We start from the raw sequence: 16,215 nt of genomic DNA on the forward strand, positions 1-16,215 counted from the left end.
GAACTCAGAGATCCATCTGCCTCTGCCTCTAAGTGCTTGGACTAAAGGCCCTAACTGCCTGGCTAAAAGTATCCTTTTTAAAAAATATCTCATGGAAACATTATTAAGTTTGCACTTGAGCCTTTTACCGTCATAATGAATTTCCAGAGTTGGATCAATGAACTACTAACCGTGCCTTAGAAGTGGTAAAGGAAGCAATCAGGCAGAGGACCATCAAGTGAAGTCATGACTGAGCCGGAAGCAACCAGACCTAGGTGACATAAGGTACACCCCACCTGACGGCAGCGGAAGTCAAGCTCACAAGAAACATCTCCACAGCAGTCCAGATGTTAGGCCATAAGAAGGTTTTGTAAAATTAAGAATCCAGAAGCCATACAAGGTGTGTTCTCAGAGAGCAGTGTTATTAAATCGGCAAGTAATACAAAGAAAATGTGGTAAATTTACAAAATGTACTCTTAAGCAACAAGTGGATTTATGGAAGAAAGCATGAAGACAACTGGAAAATACTTTAAATCACAACATAACAAATTCCAGTGATAACTTAATAACATACTCAGAGGAAAGCATGTCCTATCAATTCCTATATTAAAAAGAGAGTTTTGAATCAGTAGCCAAACATTTAACCTTAAGAACTAGGAAGGGCGATGGGAGCTGGCTCAGCCAATATCAGCAGTTCCGGCATCTGCAGAGGACCTGCCTTTGGTTCCCAGCATCCATATGGCAGCTCACCACCGCCTGTAACTCCAATTCCAGGGGAATCTGATGTCCTCTTTGACCTCTTTGGGTACCAGGCACATGGACACATAGAGGCAAACACATAAAATAAAAATAAATCTTACAAAACGTCAGGAGAGGAGAGCTAGGAGTGGTATTGGAAGTACCCTCAACTCAGGAGCCTAAGGCCAAAGCACCATTTGAGTCCAGGCGTCCGAGATCAGTCTAAGATCTCCATTCCAAGAAAAGGAAAAGGGAACCAAAGACAGGAGAGTAAAGTAAACCACAAGTAACTAGATGGAAGGGAGTAATGAGATATAAGAACACAAATCAGTGAAAGAAGAAAGGTAAAAACAAGACACACGATGACACGCGGTGAAGTCAAATGTTGGTTCTCGGGAGTGTGGGGTCAGGGGTCACCAGTGCTCTTTGGCTATGCTGATCAGAAAGAAGAGAGAAGAGACATTGCTAAAACCAGGCTTGGAAAAAGGGACATGCCTTCCAGGCTCAAAGAAGTAATGGGTGCTTCAAAGCAGGCCAGGAGCATCTGCACAGCAAACAGTCAGATAACACAGAAGGAACACACAGTTCAGTAGAACACAGTAGCAAACCAACCCAGGGAGAAACAGAGAAGACATGGAAAGAGACTGACCTGGGAATCAGAATAATTTACACAAAGCAAAATCCAGATATAATAGTCTTTGGTAGTACTTTTAAAATGAACAATTCGATGAGGCCCAAATGAAGTGAAAAAGAGAAATAAAGCAACTTTCCAATGGACAAAGACTCTGGAGAGGTATTTATCCAAAGAAAACTTACAACTGGCCAAAGCCGAATGTGAAAATGTTAATAATTCATATATATATATATATAAATATATATATCACAGTTACTAGGACCCTGAAAATCAAAACCACAATGCCACTTCACATTGACTAAAATATGAGGTTATGCAACAGTGTTTGAGAATGTGTGAAAAAAAATCTAAAATCTTATGGCCTATGAGATAGTTCAGCGGGTAAACTGCCACCCAAGTATGACATCCTGAGTTCCATCCCTAAGGGCAAATAAAGGTAGTGAGAAATGACATCATAAAGTTGTTCTTTAGATTTCACATGCACACTGTAGGACACACACACACACACACACACACACACACACACACACACACACACACCGTGCATGCACACACATAATGATAAGTGAAATTAAAAAAAAAGAATTCTGAGCCATTATACACTAACAAGTCAAGCAAATATTCAAGGAAACAGTTTGTGAATTCCTCAAAAGAGTTAAGCTAGAGTGACATACGGTCCAGCAATTCTGCTCTGAGGTATATGTCTGCAGAAGGTGAAAACATATGGCCACACAGGATTTATTTATAAATATTCGCAGCAACACTATTCCTAAGAGTAAAAAATGGCGACCACCCAGATACCCATCAGCGGATGACAGAGTACGCCAAGCACGGGTTAGTGCAGCTACACGGGGAATATCTGTTAGCACAGTCTGGAGGCTGAGGTCAAGACCAAGGTGCCAGCATAAGACCTGATAAGAGCCTCCTTGCCATGTCACCACACAGCACACACAGCAGAGAAGGGTCCAACCCTGTATCTGCACTGGGCAGAAAAGCACCAATCCTCTCCATGAGCCATTTTAAAACAGCATTAATCTGAGCTGGAAGGACAGAGTCCTTTCAGTCTACACAAAAGATTGTATACCTAAAATGTTTACTGTTTTTCCTTCTTAGAGGCTCATCTCAGTATCTGCCAAACTAATGCCCCTTCCCACCCCAAAAGGCAGAGTGAGGGCAGATATGAGTGTACTAGCACCTGAGTGGTTTCATAACACAGCCATGTCCACTGTTGTTTTCAAGTTTACTGGGCATTGGTTACTAACAGAGTCTGAAAAGTTTGGCAAATAACATTCAAATTGCATTGGCTCAAGGCTTCAATCAACTTTTTTAAGTATACAATTTCGAGTCCTTTTCCATTAGACATGAATTGTAATATACCCAATGCATCTTCAGCCAGAGTTCTTAAAACTTGGTACCAGTTCCTGAACTAAAACACTCAAACTATTTCAGAACGATAAAGTAGAAACACAGAGCCTATCTTTTTCTTTTTTTTTTCTTTTTTCTTTTTTTTTTTTTTATTAACTTGAGTATTTCTTATATACATTTCGAGTGTTATTCCCTTTCCCGGTTTCCAGGCAAACATTCCCCTCCCTCCTCCCCTTCCTTATGGGTGTTCCCCTCCCAACCCTCCCCCCATTGCCGCCCTCCCCTCAACAGTCTAGTTCACTGGGGGTTCAGTCTTAGCAGGACCCAGGGCTTCCCCTTCTACTGGTGCTCTTACTAGGATATTCATTGCTACCTATGAGGTCAGAGTCCAGGGTCAGTCCATGTATAGTCTTTAGGTAGTGGCTTAGTCCCTGGAAGCTCTGGTTGCTTGGCATTGTTGTTCATAAGGGGTCTTGAGCCCCTTCAAGCACAGAGCCCATCTTTAAACCCACTTAACTGCCTCATCAGCAGATGGCTATCTGGATTATTTGTAGATTAATTCTGCCTGTGTTTGCTGAGACAGTCAAGTTTTAACCCCTTGTCAAAAGCCACAAAGGGACTAAGGAGTAAAGTGGGGGAGACCAACAGAGATGGGCTCTGGGCCCATGTTGATATGAGTGGCAACCTTTGAGGCCTTCTGTGCTCAGTGTGTCCATCTACAAATAAAACTATCCAACTCATCCAAGCCATAGTTACTGTGGCTTTACATTTGTTGAAAAACAGACACCGTAAGCAATGAAACTACAAAGATTCTGATGGTGGAAACGATACCATTCAAAGGGGAAGAAGAATTATGTCAATATAAGCACCTCCATTTTCCCACAACACCAAATCTATATAATCTTCAGTAGATCAACTATACACACCAATAACATCAGGTGTCATGGGGAAAGATGACATGATTCTCACTAACTTTGGCTTGATTTGCAGTATCGGAATGGAAGGCCTCACACTGTATTGTAGTTGCAGCACCTGACAGCATGAAAGGGAAGTAAGCCATGTTGGCCCTTGGTCTTCAGGGACTATTCTGAAGTGTGTGGAGCCTATAAGACATGGGGCCTGGCTGGTGGGGTAGCTCACAGGGACATCCCTTTGAAGGTTACAGCCACTATCATCATCTTCTTTTCTTCTTCTTCTTCTTCTTCTTCTTCTTCTTCTTCTTCTTCTTCTTCTTCTTCTTCTTCTTCTTCTTCTTCTTCTTCTTCTTCTCCTCCTCCTCCTCCTCCTCCTTCTCCTCCTCCTCCTCCTCCTCCTCCTCCTTCTTCTTCTTCTTCTCCCTCATTAATTTTTAATTATATGAGTACACGATAGCTGTCTTCAGACACACCAGAAGAGGGCATCAGATCTCATTACAGATGGTTGTGAGCCACCATGTGGTTGCTGGGAACTGAACTCAGGACCTCAGGAAGAGCAGCCAGTGCTCTTAACCACTGAGCTATCTCTCCAGCCCGGTTATGGCCTCTTCTAGCTCCAGCTGCTCTCTCTGCTTTCTGGCCTGCCAGTCTCTGAAGAGGTCCAACACATGCTCCTTGAACACCTCCTCTGCTATGACAGTCCAGAATCTGAAAGCAGGAGCCAAAACAAGCATTTCCTCTTCTACAGTTTCTCTGCAGTGTGTCAGTTCCAGCAGCACTGGAGGAAGTAATACACAAGCCAGGTGCTGGCAAAGCACTACCAGTCCTTGCAACATGGCTACATATGTAGTCGGTTCTCTTAAACAATAGTAACGCCATTAAGATCTATAGGAAATAGGATGGATGGATGGATGGATGGATGGATGGATGGATGGATGGACGGACAAACAGACACCAAGGTTCTGACTCCAAGAAATTGAAGAGATGGTTCTGTGGTTAAAAGCACTTTACTCATGCAGAGGACTAGATTTGGTTCCCAGGGTCAACAACCACCTGTAATCTCAGTGCCAGGAGAGCCAAAACCCTCTTCTTTCCTATATAGTCACTCTCTCTCTCTCTCTCTCTCTCTCTCTCTCTCTCTCTCTCTCTCTCTCCCTTTACACATAAGTGAGACTAATATATTTATTTAAAAACCTACACACACAAAAACAGAAAAGGAGAAATAGGAAGAAACAATGATAATAACAGTAGAAGCCAGAAGTAAAAGAATTCTAAAGAAAAAAATAAAATAATAAAATAAATTAAAAAAAAGAATTCTAAGACAAAAATCCAAAGAGGATTTTAGAAATACTAAAAACCCGCTGCTAAAACATTGGAGTACTTTATCTTTAGCTAATTAAAAAAAAAATCCTGGGGCTGGGGATTTAGCTCAGTGGTAGAGCGCTTACCTAGGAAGCGCAAGGCCCTGGGTTCGGTCCCCAGCTCCGAAAAAAAGAACCAAAAAAAAAAAAAAATCCTCTTTCAAACAAGAAACTAAACCAAATACTGGTGAGAGGGGGAAAAACAGATAAAAATGACCAATCGAAAGAGAATAATACTAATGTCCCAGTAAACTACCCACTGTGCAAGTCCACACACATAAAAAACACAGCAGAGAAGCCAGGTAGTGGGAGGCAGAGGCAGGAGGATCTGTAAGTTGAGGCCAGCCTGGTCTACAGAGTGAGTTCCAGGACAGCCAGGGCTACAGAAAAAATCCTGTCTGGGGGGGGGGGGGGGGGAGGGCAGCCTACCAAGGCTTGTGAGAGGGCTCAACAGGGAAGGGTGCCTGACATCAACCCTGATAATCTGGTTTTGGGTTCAGATCACACAAGGTAAAAAGGAAGAACCAACTCCTGCAAGCTACCCACCCACACTCGACAAACAAACGAATGCTTTTTTTTCTTTTAAGAAAGAACTGATAAAAAAAATAGCAGTTTGAGTTCTGAATGTATTCTTTTTCTTTCTTTCTTTCCTTTTCTTTTTTTCGGAGCTGGGGACTGAACTCAGGGCCTTGAGCGCTCTACCACTGAGCCAAATCCCCAACCTCTCTGATTGTATTCTAACAATGTCCAAATAACTAAGATAATAGTTCATGTTTCAATTTTAGTAGCCTGTTGTTGGGAGAATGAATAAAAACATCTTTTAAAAATCTACTAATGTGGGGTTGGGGATTTAGCTCAGTGGTAGAGCGCTTGCCTAGGAAGCGCAAGGCCCTGGGTTCGGTCCCCAGCTCCGAAAAAAAGAAACAAACAAACAAAAAAAAATCTACTAATGTTTCTAAAAGGTAAGTCTCTGTGGTCCTCAAGCCCCTGGTCCAAGCACCTATGCAGGCAACCTGAGTCCATCTGAGTCACCACCCTCATACTCATCTCCAGCAGAGACCTGGCACTGCTCGAGGAATTTCGCTGCTTCTCTGACCCCAGAGCATCAGCTGGATCCAGTGTGTACCTGTGATGGAAATCTGGAGGGCAAGCATTCAGAAACTGGATAGACCATGTTGCCTTAATCTTTGACTCATTTGAAAACCAACAACAACGAAAAGTTGTTTGTGAGCCGGACACTTGAACGTTGGGTGCATTGTCTAAAGGCAATGTGTTGTACCTCGGAGATGTCTTTCCAAACCAAACACTCTATTTGACCCATTTATATGCCTTTTATAGGAAAAATTTATAAATAGCTTAAATATTTTGGGCCATGTCAGTGCTTATGGAAAGACAGCTTATTTAGTGACGAGGAGGTAGGTGAAGTTTGTGTGGATATTTTTAAAGGAATTATGGGGTACTCCATAAGGGTTTGGAGGTTGAAACCACTCATTCCTCATAATATCCACCTCTCCTTGCAAACTAAAAGCTTACCTTTTCCTTATTAAAGGCCGCCTCTTAAACACACCGCTATAATTAGTATCGTTTTTGTTCAAGTTCAAAGTGAGGACCCAACAGAGAAAATGAAGCCGGAGAGACTGTTTGATGCAAAAGCTAGGAAGAAGAGAAAGGAATGAAAAGGAGAGAAAGAGAAAGGCAGAGAGGCAGAGCTCAGCAAAGAGGAAGACGTGGAGCTGGAGTGGGGCAGAGTGGATCACTTCCGTACACAAACTGGTAACGCAGAAAGGAAGTGAAGAGATGTCAACACAGACAGCCGTCTGGAAAAGCTGGGGGTGTCAGGATGCAAGGAGGGGATGCGTGTGTGTGTGTGTGTGTGTGTGTGTGTGTGAAATTTAACTAGGTGTTATCTCCCCCAAGGCAGCCTATCTTAAAGCAGGATCATAAGAACGCCATATTTCCACCACTCAGAGCGGCGCTGTCAGACCAATTACTTCAAACAATGTGCTTATGCTTACAAGACCATTTCAAACGGCTCAAGTCCAACCGCTCTCCTTCCTAACAACTTCACGGCAGCCAGTTTTCCCTTGGTTCAAATCTACCATTTCTGCTTCTCTTGGTGTTTACAGCAAATCATCTATAAATGCCCCGTCGTTGCTTTTCTTGATTATCGAGTGTTTTAATGCGCTGACAACACACACCATTGACCCACAAGAGGACATATGTCTGATGCCGCGTCGGTGGACCTGCCAACCTGTGCACACACTCACACACATTCTCCTTATTAGCAGTCGTATGAATTTCCAAGAACGTCAGCCAGGTTTGAGGCATGGCGGCTGGCCAGGAAACACAACAAATAACTGATTCAAAGGTGTATGGAATCTTTGACGTTCACTGGCTACGTAAGCATGGCTCTAACCAGCAAAGCAAGCCTGTCTGAATGTTTGTAAAATGGCACCAAGTGCCTGGACAATGGCTCGTGCAGGCAATCCCAGCTCTCCAGAGGTCGAGATGGAAGGTTTATCCAGAATTCAAGCCTAATCTTGGTTTCATAATGGTTTTCAGAACAGCCTGAGCTGCAGAGGTAGACTCTTAAACAAAACAGAACCACAACAGCCCAGAAAATATCTAAGTACATGCACATAAAAATAGGAGCCTAGAAGACTATCTTTTAAGGGACTCTAGATCCTGCTAGAGAGACACTTGCTCAGCCACTTTCACTGCTATTTCATTCACAACAGCCAGGAAACAGAAGCAGCTTAGATGTACTTTACTGGTGAGCGGATAATGAAAACTTAGTATATCTGCACAATGGAAGTTTCTATTCAGCTACCAAAAAAAGAAATGAAATTAAATTAAATATGCAAGTAAATGGATGGAACCAGAAAATATCATCCAGTGAGAAGCCACTTGAGAGCCAGGAAGACTCCGGGGAGATCGGAAGCCTCCAGTCTCCAAAGGCACCAGGCCTCGGACTGCACATGTGCACAGAATTAAAAAACAAACAACCTTCCTTCGAACTACTGTTCAGGCGGTCAATGAGACTCTCAGAACAAAGTAAGCTCTCGACATTGGCCTCAGTTGCCTCCCAGAACATAAAGGAAAGTTTCAATCACTGAAGACAGAACAGCCTTCAGACCCAGGACTCAGAAGAAGCATGCCGGAAGTGACACGGCACAGTCTTCAGACCCAGGACTTGGAGGAAGCATGCCAGAAGTGGCCCAGAAGCCTCCTCCCTGAGGCCGAGCTCTTACAGTATTAGAAGGTGCTGTGCAAGCTGCCAAGGGAAAAGCAATCCTACTGAGCTGTGAATCCTGCCAACTGCCAACAGCCTACCCAGGAAAACATCCCCAGTGGTGTAGTAGTGGTACCTGTATCTTTAGGTAACCAATAACTGTCTCAGTGGATTTATGGCTCACGCCCTAGGTGAGAATTCACGCCCAGTACTGTAAACCTAGTCAACTACCTTTGGCTGTTCAGACCACAGACCCCAGAGGAACCTACTGCTGCTCTGTTCCTAGACACACAGTGTCTAACTATTTTCTAAATCCTTATATCCACAGACAAATGTAGCCATCACCTTCTCCAAAAGAGCTTCATTTTTGCAGCAAATGGAGATTACTATGCAGATCTTTACCTGGTCAAAATGCAGAAATAAATGAGCATGGAGAGCCCGTTCCTAACTGGTACATCTACTGTGAGATGATGTCACAGATGAGGCAGGTACAGGATAAAGGAGGCCTGTCATTGGACGAGAAGGAAGGATGGGCGGGAGAAAAGTTTGAAGGAAGAGGAGTAGACAGGAACGGAAAGGAGGAAGAGACAGGAAGGACAGAGGGAGAAGCTGTGGTGGGACAATATGGAGGCTGATGTTAAGATTTCACACTGTACCTTTACAGGTTCTTACGAATGTTTTTAAGGGATGGATGTGTACTGGGCTTTGTATGTTTAGGTGAGCAATTCTATCTTATCAACTGGACCAAAGGTTCTTGTGTTGTGTGTTCTTTCATGTGTAGATTTAAGTGTAAGAAAGTGTTGGGTGGCTGGTCTGGGCGGGCACAGAGTTGGGATGTGTGTTTCTGGCATGGAAACCTGCCTTGGAAACTAGATAGGTAGGGAGATTGCTGCCAGCTCAGAGAGAGGCCTTCCACAGTGGGATATGGGATGGAGCAAAGCTGGTGAGACACTTTGCTGACTAAGAATTAAGATATCCAGCAGATATCTTGGGGCACTACAGTGCCGGACCTAGAGCGGGATAAAAGACAGCCACTTTATTTTTTATATTTTTACAACAACAATCTACAATGTAAGTTCAACACCCAAGGCTCAGGGAACATAGAAGAAGAAGGAGGAGGAGGAGGAGGAGGAGGGGGAGGAGGGGGAGGAGGGGGAGGAGGATGAGGAGAAGAAGAAGATGAGGAGGAGGAAGAGGAGGGGGAGGAGGAGGGGGAGGAGGAGGAGAAGAAGAAGATGAGGAGGAGGAGGAGGAGGAAGAGGTGGAGGAGGAGGTGGAGGAGGAGGTGGAGGAGGAGGAGGAGGAGGAAGAGGAGGAGGAGGAGGAGGAGGAGGAGAAGAAGAAGAAGAAGAAGGAGAAGAAGAAGAAGAAGAAGAAGAAGAAGAAGAAGAAGAAGAAGAAGAAGAAGAAGAAGAAGAAAATAAAAACCCATTAAAAGCCAGAAGACTCAGATGCCAGCTGTTAGACAGTGTCCTCCAGACAGAACAGGGATATTGTGACCATAAACTCTCAAAACATGGTTGCATGAACAAGACCTACTTACCGACCACACCAGTGGACAATACGGAAGCAGACATGGATGGGGGAACTCTCTCAAGGTCCCCAAGCTAATCATACATCTCGTATCTCACATATGGGCATACTCTTATGTGCTTGTCCTACAGCACGTGGCTCTCTGCATATGTAAATGCTGAATTGCAAACTCAGAAATTTAAAATCAATTAAGCTCTGTTTTAGATGACCTTGATACATAGCCCAAGCTAGCTTTAAGCTCCTGATATCCTCCTGCTTCTGACTTCCAAACACTGAGGTCACAAGTACGCCCTACCACACCCAGCCCAAGTTTAATCTTTTATTTAAAAGCCAGAATACTGCCAGACATGGCGGCATGCGCCTGCAGTCCTAGCTACTCAAGAGACCTAGTCAGGAGGATCACTTGAGGCCAAGAGATGGAGGCCACATTAGGCAAAAGAGTGAAACCTTCCATCTCAAGAACAATTAAAAAGTAGAAAGCAGATGATGGCAGCAATAAGTTCCCTCATTTTCAACTCAAACAAGCAAACAGTTCCAATGACATACACTGAAGTTATAATCCTGAGTCTGGAGACTGGCCAATCCAGTCCCAGTTGAGTGGGGGGGGGGGTGCGCTGGAGCAAGTATGAGAGGCGGGAGGGAGAGAGACAGAGAGAGGGGAGGGAGAGAGACAGAGAGGGGGGAGGGAGAGAGAGAGGAGAAGGGGGGCAGAGAGAGAGGGAGACAGAGAGACAGAGAAAGGAGAGAGAGGGAGAGAGGGAGGGAGAGACAGAGAGAGAAAGACATAGACAGACAGAGACAGAGGGGGGAGAGAGAGAGAGAGAGAGAAGCCAGAGCGCAGGCTCTGTCTTACTCTACTATTTCTGCCTTACTACCTTGAGGCAGAGTCTCTCACTGACCTGGAAACAGTGCTAAACTTTTTGGCTAAGCCAGCCTGTCATCCAGTCTCAGGACCCACCTGCCTGCATTCCCCAGTGCTGGAGTCACAGGGGTGTGCATCCATGCCCACATTTTTGTGGGTGTTGGGATTCAGGCTCAGGACAGTATAGCGAGCACTGTTTACCTAACAATCTGCCCAACCCCAGAATCCCATTTTTACAGATGAGCATTATGAAATACACTTTGACTTGATTACCCAGAGGAAACTTGGTTTTAGTTGCTTAACAAATACACAAGAAAGCTGAGGGAACATGGGGATAGCTAAGTTGGAAGACCTGGCCAGATATGCGTAAGAAGCTGAGTTTGATGACCAGAATCTATGTCTAGAGCAAGGAATGCTGGTATGCACGTGTAATTTTAGCCCTGCAGACAGGTGGATTCCAAGAGGCTCGCTGGCTTGCCGACCTAGCCTAGCAGGCAAATCCACTGTGTCTAAAACAAGGTGACATCTCCCAAGGAATAATGCCTGAGGCCAACAACTAGCCTCAAGTATATGGACACTCATCGGCCCATGTGAGCATACAGGAACTCTGCCTGTGGAAACTTACCACACCCGTAGATATTTCTAGCCCTTCCCAGGTGTCAGTCCCCTTAGGTCTCTCCTGTGTTTGTCCCCATGGTGGAAACCAGGTTCTCCTACACAGGAACCTCTCAGAGTCTGACTAACATCTCTTATTTCACGCATACAGCTTAGAAAAGAGCAGTCCCTCGCCCTGCAACAGCAGCCCCACCCATGACTGACCTTACGCTGGGGACGCATTGCTGGGTTTATTTTGTTTGGTTTGGAGACAGGATTTAGTTATGTAGTCCAGGCTGCATCAAACTGGGGATTCCGATGACTCGGTCCCATAAGCACTGCTTTTATAGGGATGGGATACCCTTTTATTTATTTTTATTTTTATTGTTGTTTGTTTGACTGATGACAGTGGAGATCATACCCATTCAGGCCCTCCAGAATACCAGGGAAAACACTCTACCAATGGAGCTATATACAGTTGGATTTTAAGAAGAATTGTGGATACCCAGAGATAGACTTGGGCATGTTTACAAGACCCTTGGGGAAACCAGGATGAGTTTGAAAAACTAAACGAATGCAAGCTTTGCTGCACACTGCCCTAATTCTCTCTAAAAGCCCTTGGCCTTGGCCTCACACAGACTGACACGCCGGGCTGGCCTTCAACATGTGATTCCACGTCTTCTCGACAACAGTAATTAACTCAGAGTTTCTAGTAAGTTAAATGTTGATGTGAACTACAAGACCGGGCCTCTCGGACCCTCCTTGATTTTTTTCCATGAAATGGGGAGAGTGCGTCAAGATCAAAGCTCCCACCAACAGAAATGGAGCAGGTAAAGAAAAACAGAGACACGTCCCCACTTAAGAGTGTGGGAGCCGTTTCTGTCAGGAATAACACGTTACATAATTTGACTCTCATGAATCAGCAGTTTAGTCCGTAATTTACATGAAGTTTTCAAAGGAAGAACACGTGAAGATTGATAATGGCAGTTTCTACAAGGCAGGTTAAAAGCACTTATTCCACCTCCTCACAGACGGCTGACAGGCAAGTGACTCAGATCTTCTTCATTAAGATGTTCTCTCTTCCTAAAGTCCCTGGTGGGAAAGGCCATGCTGCCTTTCGCCCGGTGGCCCTTCTCAAGTCCTCTCCGGGTAATAGCCATAGTGTCTCTATTTAAAGGTAATCTATCTGGGACCACATACTTTAGGATGCAGAGGCTCATGCTTAAAGGATATAAATAAATGAAGGGGTTTTTTCTTTTTCAGAAGATGCTTTATACTAAAGTAATTTGCTTCGAAAAAACATACCACCATGTCAGACACTTCAGAAGAAAACTGAGATATACCTTTGATCATCATATTTGTACTCCCTCATAAATCTGCACAGCTTAGAGACATATGTAAAAAAAAAAAGCTGTCAGCACAAGTACTAACAGCATCTGTCCGACCTAAAGCCCCTTAAAACCATACCCCCACCCCAAAAAATGGGTAGGATTTTTGACAGGAAAAAAAGAAAACAACCACTACATTATCTTTCAAAAACTAGAGTTGATAAATCCTGAGTCCGAAGGGTATCTTTGTCCTTTTTACAGGAAAATACTGCATCTGATACTGTGTGAAACACGGGAAGCGTCAGGTTAGGCCTCTCTTCAGCACAAATCAATTACCATGGTATTTTGGGAGGTGTGTTTTGAAAGAGCATGCTTCCTGAAGTCATTCATTCCACAAATATTTATTACAGGCCCGCACGTGCCAGGCTCTGCCTGTTTGTACGCTACTCCATTTGGGCTCTCCCTTCACCAGCTCCACAAACAGGGCCACAGCAAATCGACAGTTTCATGCTTTGGTGTCTTCACTTGTACAAAAGGGAGGTTGTGTTTTTTTAAGATGTACTGACCTCACGTGGTCTCAATGTAATTGTTAGATGTTAGATTTAGTTCACAAGTACCACCCATGCCTGTGGTGCCTACTGTATCAGGGGAGGGAGAGCCTCCCTGCTTCATACCTAGTCCTTATCAACTCATTTAGTTACTGCCCAGGAAATGGACACTTATGGGAAGGGAAAGAACCAACAGAGACAGTGAGTATGATAAAAAAAAAAAAAGATTTTGATATTACATTTATAATCACCACAATGACAAAACCCATGTGAATGTTATTTATTAACCACTCTAGGTCTTTACCATCTAGGAACCAGCCCGAAAACTCATTTGAAAAGATCATTTTATCTGGAGGTTGGGGGGTGGGGGGAAATTCTCTCTATATATAACCTGCAAGTCACAAAATGGACACCTTACAGGATAGTCAACCAACTCAGTGTTAGCAACAACCAGCCACAGAAAATTACCAAACTGTTTATGGTAATGTCTACAAACAAAAACGTTTTGTTTCACAGTTCATTTCAAGTTTAATCTGATGCTCCCATCTGAGCCACGTCATATGAATTGTCAAACAGATTTGAAACAAAGCTCCCTTCAAAAACAAAACCAGTGCAGTGGCAGTTTAAAGAAAGGTAACTGCTGGTTTCTGAGCTGTCATACTTGGAATCCGAGAAACCACCTTTCTGAAGTTATGTGGGATCTGGCCTGAGACCTGCCAGCAACCGTCCTATTTCTCCAGGCTCTGAATCCCACAGAGAATGAGGGGTAATAACTTGTCTTAAGGGAGTGGTAGCCTAAGGGGCAGAAGGCACACCCATTCCTAAAATATGTCTGAAACTTCCTCTAATGTTTCCAGTTCTTTGTATAACATTGGGGAACTAGAGTATGCATGGCCTCTTCATGGCTACAACCACTATAACTTAATAGTTTGAGTTAAGAACTTGAGGCTATATTTATAATGCACTTAGGAAACAGCGCAGTTCATAGTAAGAGCTGATTTGGGTAAATAAAGCGGGCACTTTCCAGGCCTGTTGGGTAAACAATCTAGTAAGAAGGGAAAGAATCAAGCTACCCAGTAGGCGGTTTAGGGTCTTGTTTTGTTTGGTTTTGTTTTTCCTTTTTTTTCACCTCGACAAAAGATTCAGAAACTTGAGTGTTCTGTGTTTCGTCTTGAATCCCCAAGTGCACCCTGCATAGTCTCTGCCTGCAGAACTACAGTTTAACCAGGCATTCGGTGCAGAATTAAGTCAAAGACTTTTGTTTCAAGAGAAGAATCCCTTCTTTTCTACCTGTCCAAAGAACCATCCCTGAGCGCGCCTTAGAACCGAAAACCTTAGAGCGCTTTTAAGGCTGCGGCACACGTCGGTGCATAAACCGTGAGAATCGACCGAAAACAGACAGAAGGGTTCGAGTCTGAGAACTTGAAAAAAGAGTGGAGACGCGTTCTAGTCCGGTCGACCACTTCATCCCGCCGCCCCGGGCGGGTCCTCGCAGGGAGCCCCCATCTCGCGTCAGGTGGGCTCCCCAGTTCTCCCGGCCCGCTGCCCAGCTCGGGGGCCGGGCGAGCCGCCCGCGTCCTCCCGCGCTGGAGCTCCACGCCGCGGCGCTGAGCTCCCTCCAAGGACACAAAGACCACGCGCCCGGCCGCGGCGGAACCCCGGCGCCCGGAGAGCCCGGCCCCGACCCCGCCACCCAGACCCACACCTACCCGGCTGTGCGGCGTCCCGGCGCCCGGGCGCGGAGCCCAGCGCGCTGGCGGTTCCTCCGTCCCGGCGGCGCGGCCGGGCGCCGGCGTTTCCTCCCTGACGCGTCACGGCGGCTCCTCCCGCGGAGCGCGGGGCGGCGGGCGGGCGGGCTGCGCGAGGGGACCGCGGAGTCGGCCGGGACCGGCGCAGATGGAGGGGCAGCTCGGCTGTCTGCGCTCGCTCTTCTCGCTGGGTGCAAAGTTCAGGAGGAGACGCCGCCGGGCTCCTGAGCTCAGCTGACGGGATGCGCGAGGGCAGCGGCGAGGGTGACCTTGGCCCACTCGGGAGCCCCAACGACCGAGCGGACCCGGGCTGTTGCAAGGGGTTGGTCGCTGCGGCTTGCTGCAAGCTGGACGCTGCAGAAGCCAAATAAGTATCCGGACAATCTGGGGAGCCCACTGTGCTTCGTTTAGCGTTATTTGGGCAGTTTTCTACACTTTTCCCACGTCAGCAGATTTTTTTTGCCCAGTGTTTATGGATAGGCGAGGGTTCTCACAAATTGGCAGATGCCGTGTCCTGATAACATACCTTTCTCTTCATCATTTTAGATCTAAGAATTATTTTTAAACTGCCCTACACACTCTACTGCTGGTGCTTATCCATTTAACTACAGAAGCTACGTTTTTAAACCAGTTCTGTGAATGGGGAACTAAGAATTACACGATTCAGTGGTTATGGAGTAAAGATTTTGAAACAGAGAGCCACACCACCACTGTAATTTAGGTTTTATCGGATACCACGTGATATGTAGACCCACATAACTGTTTGAAAGAGTTCCGTCTGCATGCCGTGCTTCAGATTTTTCAGCATTAATCTACCCTTTTAATCAGATGATTCCAGAAAATTCGCCACAAATCTGTGAACAAATAATTAGAGGAACTGAGATCAATGGGTGACTTCCGTAAAATCAAAGAACAGTTCTTTATGTTTCAAAAAGATACTCAAAGATCTAGCCATGAGTAAATAAGAAAATGGATTTGTACTATCCATGCTGCAATATGGCCTTGTCCTTAAAATAGGTTGTGAACCTAAATTCTTTTATATTTTGAAACATACTATTCTCACAGAAGTCTCTAAATAGCGGTTCTCCGTGCCACTGCAAAATGAACAGGAAAACACAGTTCATGGAACACAGCACATTGCTGGCGGTCATTTATGTCTTCCACTATGATCTGCTTACAAAGCAGTCACCACAGTAAAGCACACACTTTCTCTGTGACAAAAACCAACAACTGATTGGTGTATCTATTAATTGAAGTCATGTTCATAATACTGAACATGACTTTTCTTTCATAATTTTTCTTGGACAAAAGGAAGTTTTATGTCAACAAACAGTAAGGGGAATGATATCATTCTCGATTAAAAGATAAATACCTAACTA

The 16,215-nt window shown here is 45.0% G+C and overlaps 1 protein-coding gene across 7 annotated transcripts in view; it reads right to left on the reverse strand.

Moving 5' to 3' along the window:
* Nucleotides 1–14,914, reverse strand: part of Sgk3 (serum/glucocorticoid regulated kinase family, member 3) — a 124,859-nt gene extending 109,945 nt beyond the window's left edge. For all 7 annotated transcript variants that reach the window (XM_087660233.1, XM_087660240.1, XM_087660235.1 and 4 more), the window contains exon 1: nucleotides 14,798–14,914. The gene's annotated coding sequence lies outside the window, so the exon portion shown is untranslated. The remainder of the gene's footprint in view (nucleotides 1–14,797) is intronic.
* Between the last annotated feature and the right edge of the window lie 1,301 nt (nucleotides 14,915–16,215).

This window comes from Rattus norvegicus, chromosome 5 (genome assembly GCF_021556685.1).
Source record: "Rattus norvegicus strain SHRSP/BbbUtx chromosome 5, alternate assembly SHRSP_T2T, whole genome shotgun sequence".
Taxonomy (NCBI): Eukaryota; Metazoa; Chordata; class Mammalia; order Rodentia; family Muridae; genus Rattus; species Rattus norvegicus.